Here is a 12,436-nt window from a genome sequence, read left to right on the forward strand (position 1 = left end):
AGGAGCGGGTGCGGTTGCGGGTGCGGTTGTATTATCTTCCATATCTTCGTCGCGGGTTTTTCTTTTCTTCGAGGTATGGGCTGTTTCTTCAGTGAGGTTGGTGGTAGAATGGAACTGGTCGGTAGACATGAGGCTGACGGTTGTAACTACAACGCAGGACGGCTAAGGTGGATCGTGTGCGGATGCAGGGGTTCACAGAAAAATAAATAATTTGTGACGAGTGAACCAACACCTTATAATTCATTGTTTTAAAAAACAAATTATAAGATAAATAATATGTTCTAAACAAAGGAAAAGCAAGGATTTGTATAGTACTATACAAATCCTTGGGAAAAGTAATCTCATAATACAATAATTAAACGTAATACTGGCTGTTATTCATAATAGATGATAAAATATTATGTAAATAATGTCATTTTTTTCTATCAATTTTAATTTTCTTGTCGCTAAAATTATTTTCTTTTGCATATTCTTTTAATATTTATTGCAATAATTTATTTTAATTAAAAAAAATGTTTTGTTGTCGCTAAATAGTTTCTTGTCGCTTGTTGTCGCTAAAATAATTCTTGTTGTCGCTTCTTGTCGCTTGTTGACGCTTGTTGTCGCTAAAATTGTTGTTGTCGCTAATTAGTGAGACCGGCTCTCGCAATTTCTCGCGTGAGTTCAAACCAAAACAACAAATGGTTGATGTCCCTTGAATTTCAGATCCTGAAGGTATTACATGTACAAATTCATCCAAAAGAGATATGTTTATGCTATGACAGTAGAGCAATAGATAGATATGTTTGTTTTCTAAAAAGAATTTCCAATATGAAAATCATGACAGTTATGGAAATTTTCGAAGTTCACGCACTGCTTACTGACTTTATTTATAATTTAGTCTTTGAAACGATTGAACAAGTTCATGTGTTCATGTTGATATTTGTTTTCAGTTTGGGCTTTTCTTATGCGTTAGTTGTAACCAAGATCCTTTCTTTTTTGAGATGTCTGGAAATTTATTATGAGGGTGGTAAAGGGTTATTTTCCTGCAACGATGTTTTGCCTATATGTTATGTGCAGCCGTGAAAAATGTTTGTTTTTCAAGTGTTTCGTGAAATTGGTAAAAAGATCAATGTACAAGAGATTTTGAATTATTCGTTCATTGTGAAATGGCAATTTTCTTTCACGTTTTTCTTTGCAGGTACAACCCTCTATTATCGTCGTGTCATATGTTTTCGTATGTCGTATGTTTTTGTATCATCAATATTTCATCGGTTTTGATTTCACACGCGTATGTTGTGGCGGGTTATTCAGTTTCTATATTTGGAACAACAACAACACTACAATTTGACATCTTTAAAACATATTCAAAGTCGTTTTAAAAGACGCTAGAACAAATTTAATAAAACTGACCAGATTAGCCATTTTTATTCAATGCCAAAAATATGGCACACTAGAATAGTTGTTTAGCAATATTCTGAGGAGCCTCAGGAGTTACATGAAGTATAGCTATATCGTCTGCCTGCCCGACATCGGATCTTCAAGACATGTGACTTTCATGTGTTTTTTTGGTCATTTTTATTACAAACAAGCGCGTTAAAATTATCATGGTTCGAGTTCTTATATAAAATGGCTGTTCAAAATCCATTTATTCAATATTTTATTGACAATTCTTTTTATACATCCTTGATACATGAAGATGAAAACAGTCTTAACTTTTTACATTAAGTAAACCCTAAATTTTAAAAACTGCATTTTGTTTTCAAAAAAAATAATGTCCTTTTTAGAAACCAAGTGTCAATCGGAAATAAATAAAAATGTAACAATTTCAGTATATGAAACACCAACCTAAAACTATTTACTATTTATTACTAGTACTGAAAAGTATTGAATAACCTTTATTATGATTCAAGCGATCACCAGAACCACGACTTTAGAAAATACTAATTTCTGGATTATATAGTCATTTCCTGTCCCTGAACTGATCCAATTTTTAATTCATACGAAAACATATGACGCCGTTATTTTGACAAACGAAAATCGCAAAGTAATCGGAAACGGCTAAAAATCGTAGAAAGCCTTCACAAAAAAAAATAGATACCTCAAATCATTCGATAGGACATGCTTATCAAATTTGAGTAAACACCTGAATAAAAACTCAACAGTGAAAACCGTAAGCAGTGAAAATTGTTATTAGTACGAAAACACATCACATGATAATATCTATTGAATTATGAGCAACACGACAGTCCCAACTATTTGAACAGGATATGTTTACACTTCCAGAAGTTGACACTTGATATCATCATTAGTTATGATGTAAAGATTGAATTAAATGGTGCTGACTAAAGGGGGTTCGCGGGTCTAAATCATTTATATCGGATTTCTCTATATTTTTCAATAAATGAACTTTATCTTATAGTTAATAGAAAAATAAAATTAAAAAATGTGGTCACCCTTCATTTGCGCTCACAATCTGCCTTCCAAAGAAGCATACATCTTTGTAGAAGCGTTTTTTTTTCTGTTGAACTGAGAAATAAAGGTAATATCGAAATAAAAAAAAAGTTTATTACAGAAATCGCTCAAATTTTACAATAATTAGGGTCCCGCCAAAGGCGGTCCCCTATAGTGATCAGTCTGTCCGTCCGTCCGTAACACTTTGTGTCCGCTCCATATCTAGAGAACCATTATGATTTCATACTTTATACTTTACATGTTTATTAACCACCACCAGAGGGCGTGTCATGATGTATGTGCAACTTCCTAGGTCAAAGGTCAAGGTAAAAAAACTTTGGTTTCAGTTGACAACCCTTTGTCCTGTGGTGAAGATCGTGTCCGCTCTATATCTTGAGAACCGTTATGATTTCAAAGTTTATACTTGACATGTACATGAACCAACACCAGAGGGTGTGTCATAATTTATGAACGACTGCCTAGGGCAAAGTTCAAGGTCAAAAACTTTTGTTTCAGTTGACAACCCCATGTCCTATGGTAAAGATTGTGTCCGCTCTATATCTTGAGAACCGTTATCATTTCAAAGTTTATACTTGACATGTATATAAACCAACACCAAAGGGTGTGTCATAATTTATGTGCAACTTCCTAGGTCAAAGGTCCATGTCAAAAACTTTGGTTTCAGTTGACAACCCCATGTCCTATGGTAAAGATCGTGTCCGCTCTATATCTTGAGAACCTTTATCATTTCAAAGTTTATGCTTGACATGTTTATAAACCAACACCAAAGGGTGTGTCATTATTTATTTACAACTTCATAGGTCAAAGGTCAAGGTCAAAAACTTTGATTTCAGTTGACAAACCCATGTCCTATGGTAAAGATACAATTTTTTAATGCACATTATTCACAGCGGCGCCCACAGAGATGGCTCCCATCTCAATGATATCTAGTTTAGTTTAAGTAGAGCATATATCGAAATTATATTAAAAAATAAAGGTCACCGATGAGTTAAAAGAGATATGGACCATAATTTGCTATTGGGCTCCGTTTCCTATAACTATAGAAAAGTGATAAAATGTGAATTACTGTAAGAAAAGTTGCAACTACATCTAAAGATGCTATTATTTTTATCAACATACAAGTGTATGCTACTCTTCCCTAGAAAAAAAATTAAAATATACGAATTTCAAAGATTCTACAACCGTATTTTTGTGTCGTTTCTCGCGTTATTTTTTGCTTCCGAAGAGCATAACGCTGACTGATTTATAGGTAATCGTCACCGGCAAATTCGTAACTTTTGCTTTCAAATAACAAAGAACATCGACCAATAAGAATAGTGAGAAGAAAATGCCGAGAACTATAAGTATTTATGTAGCAGATGTAAGAACAGTGGCGTGATTTTTGTGTCCGATTTCGTAACGCAATTTTTAGATGATGTAATCTGCTTTGTTGTAATAGAATTCTTAAAAACAATATGCAAATATGAACTCTCGCGAGATGTTCAAACAGGTAAATCCGAGATGATTTACATTCTTGTTTTGATCTTCGTAATAATTGAGTAAGAAAATTACGTTATCGTTATGCGTTACATTTCACACGAAACAGAAGTCCAGTTATTTATCAAAATTGTTTTTGTCCTTAAGTTCTAATCATTTCCAGTCATACGTGAAACATGTGACTAACATGTGATAACGCCATTCTGGCCGGATGTACGAAATACTAGGTCTAAACATTGTTTTTGTTTCCAACGGGATGTTAGCAAACTTAATCTGTAGACTTGTTTCGTCTTGTTTAAAAGAGGAAAATACAATTGTCAAAGAGATTGCGCCGATGGTCTGTTATTTTTCCTATGTGCATAATGTTACATACGATCCTGTGTGAAAATAAATGCCCAATGACTTGACAAAATCGATTTCATATTTGACAGACGTTAGAACACACTTCGTTTCCCGATAATGACGTGAAGAGTCCTTGGAAAAATCAATCGAAATTACGTCTCTTATCATTGTACCAATGCTCTTTGGATTGATTTAACTTCAGCAGTAAATATTACTGGATATTTTAGGTGAATAAATATAATTTAATAAAAAATACATGTTAATATACCGTTACACTTGGAATGTACAAAGTTGGAATCTTTGTCACAGTTTTTAATTAATATTTTTTATTCATGTTCTGCAAACACTTATCAGAAACGCAATAAACTTGTCAAAGGAGAAGTAAACTTTTACCATGCATGACTTGAAAGGAAGTACTTTATTGATTTTAGCCCACTAAAGTAGGTTAAAATGTGGAAACCATGTAGATGGTGGACAGGTCACAAGTATCACATTGTGCCTATTTTAAAGATTTTAATTCCAAGTTAAAAGTTTTTTTCTTTACTGGATTTAAAGAATGTTACATTGCCAATGATTTGGAATAAATTGTATATAACTGGAATATCAAAACCAAATATAAATACATTTTTTTGGCTTAAACATCAAGATACAACGATTATGGTATCTTGTATCAATGAAGAAAATATGGAAAATTCTGAATAAATTGTACTAATTGTTTTCAAAACAAGCACATATTTAGGAGTTTTATAATACTGTTACATTTAAGATGGATTTTAAGAAAAAGTATACTGTTCAGATTATTTTAAGCAGATTTTGCAATAAAATAAAACTAAAAAAATGCTTTCGGTTTCTTATGGTTTCCTGTCAGGTTTTAAAAAAACTTTAATATAACATTGAAAATAGATTTTAAATATTAACATGAAGCAAGTAACACTAGTAATGGTGTTTATTTATGCCTTTTGAATTATATTGTGCAAAATAAAGAAAATAAAGATTGGTTTCCTGTTTGGTTTCATGTCACGTAAACGGTGAATCAAAATGTATTAATTTTTTCTCGAAAAACTCAATTGTTCCATTCATACTATTCTAACACCAACACAACCCACAAAATAAAAGTTAAAATTTTAGAACTTATAAAAAAGGATACAAAAAGAAACCAAAGGCCGAATACCAAATTATGGTCCATATTTCAATTTTAAAGCCAAAAAATGGCATTTTTCCACCAAAGGGAGATAATTTGGAACTTTTTCAATGATGGGTCAACACGAATTAATTGTTTTGAATGTTATGTACCATATGATAAAGTAACAACTACAAAACATGCAAAAGGTAATAAATAAAATTTGTAATGAAAAACAAATGTTTAATTTTTTTCTGAAATTTTTATACCCTCGAGCCTCCTTAAGATGACAATACATTTGTAGCTTGTAATGACATAATATCAGTGAAACGAAAGAAATTTGATTAAATTCAACAAAAATAAGACACAATTTACGTTTTCCCAAGCATCTAAATCACCTCCAGTTATGCTCAGAATACAGGATTTTAAGTCTAAAATGCTCCCCCTAGCAAGTTCAGCCGGCTTTGCCGCCTTTAACCAGTGATAGTGAAATAAAGTGGGCTATTAACATGATTAACTTGTTGCCTGGGCTAACTGATTTTCAAGTCCAGTAGCCGAGCTACAAGTTAATTTTGACCCCTGGAGATACATGTAAACAAAATGTAGTGCAATGATCATTGCGAAATATTTATCAATGAAATATATGCTCATATGGTATGGGCTTTGCTCATTGTTGAAGGCCGTACAGTGACCTATAGTATGATAGTTGTTAATGTCTGTGTCATTTTGGTCTCTTGTGGACAGTTGTCTCATTGGCAATCATACCACATCTTCTTTTTTATATCAGACATTCAAGTTTCAAAATGATGTTACATATATATCTGTAACTTCTGTAAGGTGCAGGAATCTACATTTACATGTCATATCTGTTCTAAAAATATCAATGATGTCATTGTTAAGTAATCTTTCAAATTAGAGTTATCTTCCTTTCTCCAGAATTGTAGATGAATCACTTACTACCGATGCTTTACAAAGGGGGGAAAGGACCTTTATCAGGACTCCAGGATCGAGTGTTTTTAAGCTTGGGATATCGGGATTGACCCTTTTGGGATCTGGGAATTCTTTTTATGAATTTTCGGGATGTCAGGATTAAATTTATTTAAATTTGGGATCTCCTGATTTTGTATTTTAAAGCCCAGGATTTCGGGATCAGGACCCCTCCTACACCCCTCTTTATACAATGCATTGTTCAATTTTAATTCCCACTGGTTAATTCAAGCAATCTTTACCATCCAGTGCTTACCAGCACTTTAATGATATAAAAAATAATAATCTTTTGATATTCTTCTGATATAAATTTATTAAAAAAAAAACCAAGATCATCTTTACATTCATGAAATACTTGCCACTGGATGCAAAACAAACTGTAATCAATCAATAAAATAACCAGATGAATTTTTAAATTTCTTTTTAACTGGGAATATTTCAAGAGTTATTAGTTTATTTAAGGTTACTGTATAAATATATGAATCAGGATATAAATACCAATTTTACCTGTAGAAATACATGTAATACATTATCATTTCAATGTGATGAAGAAAATCAACAATCCAGGATAAAAATAATCATAATAAAATTTCAGTAAGATTTTTTTTTAAACTTTTATCATGTTTATCATGTTTATGTTACTATTATAATGTATTTGCAGTTATGAAGATATATTATTATAATTCTTACATGTATGTACAAATGTGTAATCATTTTACTTTGAATAATCATGATAATTTCATGGTTTATATAATTACAATTTAAATTTATTGATAACATCATCATATGGAAACATCTTACTGTTTTTATAAATATTTATATGTTCAGTACGTCAAGCTTAACCGTGTTAACATAAACATGGTATTATTGAGAATGGAAATGAGGAATGAGTCTGACAAATAACACTTTTTTGTTAATTTATATTATTACCATTATATAAACCATGACTCCCGGACCAGGAGGTGTCCTTCCGTTGGCTCCTAAACAAATATGTATACTAGTTCAGTGATAATGGACCTCATACTAAACTCCGAATTATACACAAGAAACTAAAATTAAAAATCTTTCAAGACTAACAAAGGCCACACTCAAATATATAGAATCTAAACCAAGCTTTATGCCACTGACTGGACTCTTAAAACTTAATGTTTCAAAATTTAGGTTATAGAATATGTAGAATAAGAAATTTGAGTTATTAAATTGCACGCCGGTTAATTGTTTAAGAAAATTTCTACAGATAACGTGTACACATCATTTGCACAAAATGTACCACTTGTACACTACACATGTTCCATTTGTTCTATTTATATTTTTTGCCCTTTTCTCATATGCAAGGAATACTTGAATCTGGACATTAAGCTAACAAAAATCAATCAACTATATATTTTGAAAAATAACACTATACGCAGATGCAGAGATGCCTCCCTCTGAAAATAGATGCCTCCCTCTGGAAACCACAAATAGATAAAAGTACAAAACTTATATGAATCACACTCATTCTAAACTGCATTTTAGTTAAGTTAGTTAATGGTTAATTCACATTCATTCAGATGATATTCTCGATTTTAATGGACTCTAGAATAACAAAGTCATGAAAGTGATGTTTAATTTAGTCTCTGTAAAAACATGCATGTATATGTATAAGGAAATGCGTAAAAGATTGATTAATTTACTCAACTGTAAAACATATTAACCTAGAATAAAAGTACAAATTTTACCTGTAAAGTTGCGCAATCATTTGCAGCAAAGAAAATCAATGAACCACAATGCTATTGTAAGTATCTCAATTTTATGTTGTTTACCGTTTTTGCATAAAATACATGTATGACTATTGCATTAAATAACTGGAGGCTATATATATTTAGTAATAAGTAGATATAGGAAAATGTTGTTTGAGTGCCAATGAGACAACTCTCCATCCAAGTAACAATTTATAAAAGTACACCATTAAAGGTCACGGTACGGCCTTCAACACAGGGCCTTGGCTCACACGGAACTCCAAGCTATAAATTTTTTCACATGTTAGAAAAAGTTAAACCCATAAGGGCAAACTGAGATTAGATTTTACATATTCATAATATTATTGCATTAAATCAAACCAAAAACATATTAAGACATGAGTTTTGTATGTGTATTAACAATGATTAATTAAGTGTGTTCTGTGCTGTACCTGTTTGATATGAAAAATAAGAAAATGTGGTTTGATTGTGCATGAGACAATTATCAACCATTCTGACCAGAAACCGAATGGGTGTGTGATGCCTTAATTAAAGTGACAGGGATTTTCATTATTTTTTTTGTCCCCTTTTATTATGTAAATCCAATTTGACCTTTTGGAAGCAGTCTGATTAAAACCAGCCCCTAATACCCGATTGTGTTTGTACAAAAGTACAAGTGGATATTAGGGGCTGGACTTAATCAGACTGCCAGGTTGGGAAGATGCATATACATCTATAGTGCTAGTAATAGTCTACATGCTAGTAATCCTTTGTTAATTTATAATATATCATTGTTATTTTTTTGGTTTTTTTTTTTTGTAACCTATTCGAACATTATACTTTGACTTTTTGAAACTTAGTTTCACTGTGCATAATGCTGTGTGTTTGTTTATAATACATTGGCTAAAGGACTTTTTTTGGGGGGGGGGGGGGGGGGGGGATGGTGTTGAAATTTTGCAAAACATGTTAAACCCCGCAACATTAATGTGCCTATCCTAGTTCAGGTGCCTCTGGCTTTCAATGTCAGTCTTGTACATTTTTTAAATTTTGGTTTAATTATATATTTCTGAGTTTAGTATGACGTCCATCATTTCCATTTTCATTTGATTTTAGCTAAACTTCTACACATTAAGATTGGCTTGATTTCAAATACTATTTGTCAGTATTATATCAATTAATGAACCCAGTGGACCAAAATTGAAACTTTTTAATCCCTAGGTTCTAAAATACTTACACTTCCTTGTATATATTAAACGTTACGTGTTATTTGAGAAAGAAATCGTAAGATCCTGTTGCACTGAATATATACATGATAACCATTATAATCTCATTATAGATGTGAAACTTAACTTTTACATCTTTTATAAATTAATGGCAGCATACATACATGACATATTCAAAAAGGTAAATTATTAATGTTTTTTATATTGAAGATCATGAAGATGTAATATACATACATGTATATTTGTGCTGACATGAATTGTCATTTAATGTGACATTGATATGGTTATATTTATAAATTTACTGTTTACAAAATTTTTGAATTTTTTTGAAATACAAAGGCTTTTCTTCCTCAGGCATAGATTACCTTAGCTGTATTTGGCAAAACTTTTAGGAAATTTGGTCCTCAATGCTCTTCAACTTCGTACTTTATTTAGCCTTTTTGGCTTTATTGGATTCGAGCGTCGCTGGTGAGTCTTTTGTAGATGAGGCGCGTGTCTGGCGTGTATACTAAATTTAGTCCTGGTATCTATGATGAGTTTGTATATAAGAAACGTACAACATTGTACAAGACGGATGTGTATATTAAGACTTTTAGATATTACATATTGAAATATATTTTTGATGACATTGCAAGTTGTAAAATGACATTTTAACTTATTTTATTTCAGATGATTGTAGGTCAGATTAAAGATAAATTGTTTCATCAAATCAGAAGTGATCAACTGCTTTAAACTGACATTCTAAGGAATACAAGGAATCATAAACAGTGATGTAATAAAGAGTGAAAAACCACCCTCATATACCCTACTGTGAATTTATTCAATAATGTTAAATTAACCTGAAAGTTGCATTGTTAATTTGTTATTTCTTCTTTTTCAGGCGGAAAATGATTATTGAAGAATTAAATGTGTAGTAAAGATTGTAAAGTTGTCTGAGGTAATTATAACTTTTTATATAAGAATTAGAAGATGTGGTATGATCATGATGATTGCCAGGGAGACAACACAGAAATTTACAACTATATCAAGTTCACTGTATGGTCGTTTGAGAAGTACCCATACTGCATAGTCAGGTTTATGGGGTCAGTATGATATAATTGATATATATTATTTATTCATTGTTTCTTATCAGTTAAAGTTTACTGTAAAAAATGTATAAACAACCAGACAACAGGTGTCAGATGGGGTATGATTGCCAATGAGACAACCATCAAAACGAATCACAATGTCTTGGATTTAGCAATTATGGGTCATTCTACAGCCTTCAACCATGAGAAAAAACCACACCATTTGATCATCTATAAAAGGACCTGACATGACAAACAGCCCACTCGACACTGTACAGAAAACTCAGAACTGAACAGTCTAAACACTACCACAAACAAGCTGTAAAGTCAGATGTTCTGGAAGTGTTGGCATTTCTGCTGCTTACCTATAGATATATAGTGACTCCATCATGGTACCTCATACTAAAATCCATTTATTTGATATGATTAGGGATAATGCATTATATACAAATTGCCAAATATCATATGAATATATTTTTGGAAATTAGTATGGCGTTCATTATCACTGAACTAGTATATATTTGTTTAGGGGCCAGCTGAAGGACGTCTCCGGGTGTGGGAATTTCTGGCTACATTGAAGACCTTCTGCTGCTGTTTTTTTTCTATGGTCAGGTTGTTGTCTCTTTGGCACATTCCCCATTTCCATTTTCAATTTTAATTATTTTGAAAAATAATTTTTTGCTCAAAAATTATATTTGGTTATCTCCCTTATACCATAATAAAGAATTTGTCATTTGATTTTTAATATTAAATTTTGATAATCCATGTCTAATAATTTAATATTGTTGTAAAATTATAAATAATGTTTTTTTAGTAAATCTCAGAGGTAACATAACGTTGTCAAAATAAATGTATGAAAATGGTAAATAGTTCAAACAGATTCCATGACTGCCTCTTTTCCATGTTTTCCATTAAACATGTTAAATGTATTGTCTATTCTGTTGAAATTTTTAGGAAAGTTAAGCTTTTAATTTTTAACCTGAGCAAACATGACAATTTTTTGACATCTGACTTTTGAATATGTTGAAAATTGGAATACCTTTTGTTAAAATAAATACAAAATTACATGACCACTTGCACATGTTGCATGAATTAAGTGTCCTGAGTAAGTATTATGCATCATATATATTGCTCTAAATTGTTCCATGTAAAATATTTGATATGTTCACTACTATAAAATTGTCATAAGATCCATGAACGAGAATGAATATTATTGTATAGCAATATTATATTTCCCATAGAAAGTAACCAAAAGTTAGCGTGCAATAAATTCCAATATTGCACTGGTGCAATAAATCTTCAAAGTTCATGACATCATCAATGACAAAATCTTAGTTTAAACCAATTTTTACTTTTAAATATTATATTACTATACAATAAAAGGGTTATTGCATGAATATCGGGGAATATTGTCCCTCATAGAACATATATTGCACTTGCAAGCTCGTGCAATATAAAATTCTGCTCGGGACAATATTCCCCAATATTCGTGCAATAACCCTATATTATTAGGTCTTTAAATAGTTAAATTGGCTCTCCTTGATCAAGTTGATAGGAAAACTTCTTGTAAATGAATAAAGCAAAGAAATATTATAGATCTTATATAACACCAATACCAACCAAATGTTCACTATTTTTGTTTTGGTGTTTTTTTTATGTTACAAAATATTGCTGGTATTTTGGTGTTGTATTTTTTTTAGCCATTGCACTGTCAGTTTTTGTCTGTATGAACATTATATATCCCTTTGGAATCTTTCTCTCTCCCTTCTTACATATTAAAATTGAAATGTCTGTGTACATGTTAAACTGGTTTTCCCCATAACATTTTGTTGGTGTGCCAAATGTACCAAGTCACTGGCTATTTGGACCATTTGTTGTTTCATTTTGTCTTTGAGCAGTTTAATTTTGATGGTTGGTTTAGTCTGATGTCTCAGTTCTCTAGCTAGTTTAGTTTGCCAATCAATTACATGTAATAAAACTTATACACAATGCTCATTACCACAGATGAAGTTCCAATGTCAATGAATCAGAATGTGTGAGGTGTCTCAT

General features: G+C 31.5%; 1 protein-coding gene across 9 annotated transcripts in view; it reads left to right on the plus strand.

The window, feature by feature from the left end:
• Positions 1–639: 639 nt before the first annotated feature.
• Positions 640–12,436, plus strand: part of LOC139502750 (alsin-like) — a 72,328-nt gene continuing 60,531 nt past the window's right edge. For 5 of the 9 annotated variants that reach the window (XM_071292320.1, XM_071292318.1, XM_071292321.1 and 2 more), the window contains exons 1-2: positions 640–714; positions 10,201–10,257. The gene's annotated coding sequence lies outside the window, so the exon portion shown is untranslated. Of the gene's footprint in view, positions 715–8,110; positions 8,154–9,391; positions 9,502–10,200; positions 10,258–12,436 lie in introns of those variants that run through there. The other 4 variants (XM_071292323.1, XM_071292327.1, XM_071292324.1 and 1 more) reach the window with 4 other exon arrangements.

Source organism: Mytilus edulis, chromosome 14 (genome assembly GCF_963676685.1).
Source record: "Mytilus edulis chromosome 14, xbMytEdul2.2, whole genome shotgun sequence".
Taxonomy (NCBI): Eukaryota; Metazoa; Mollusca; class Bivalvia; order Mytilida; family Mytilidae; genus Mytilus; species Mytilus edulis.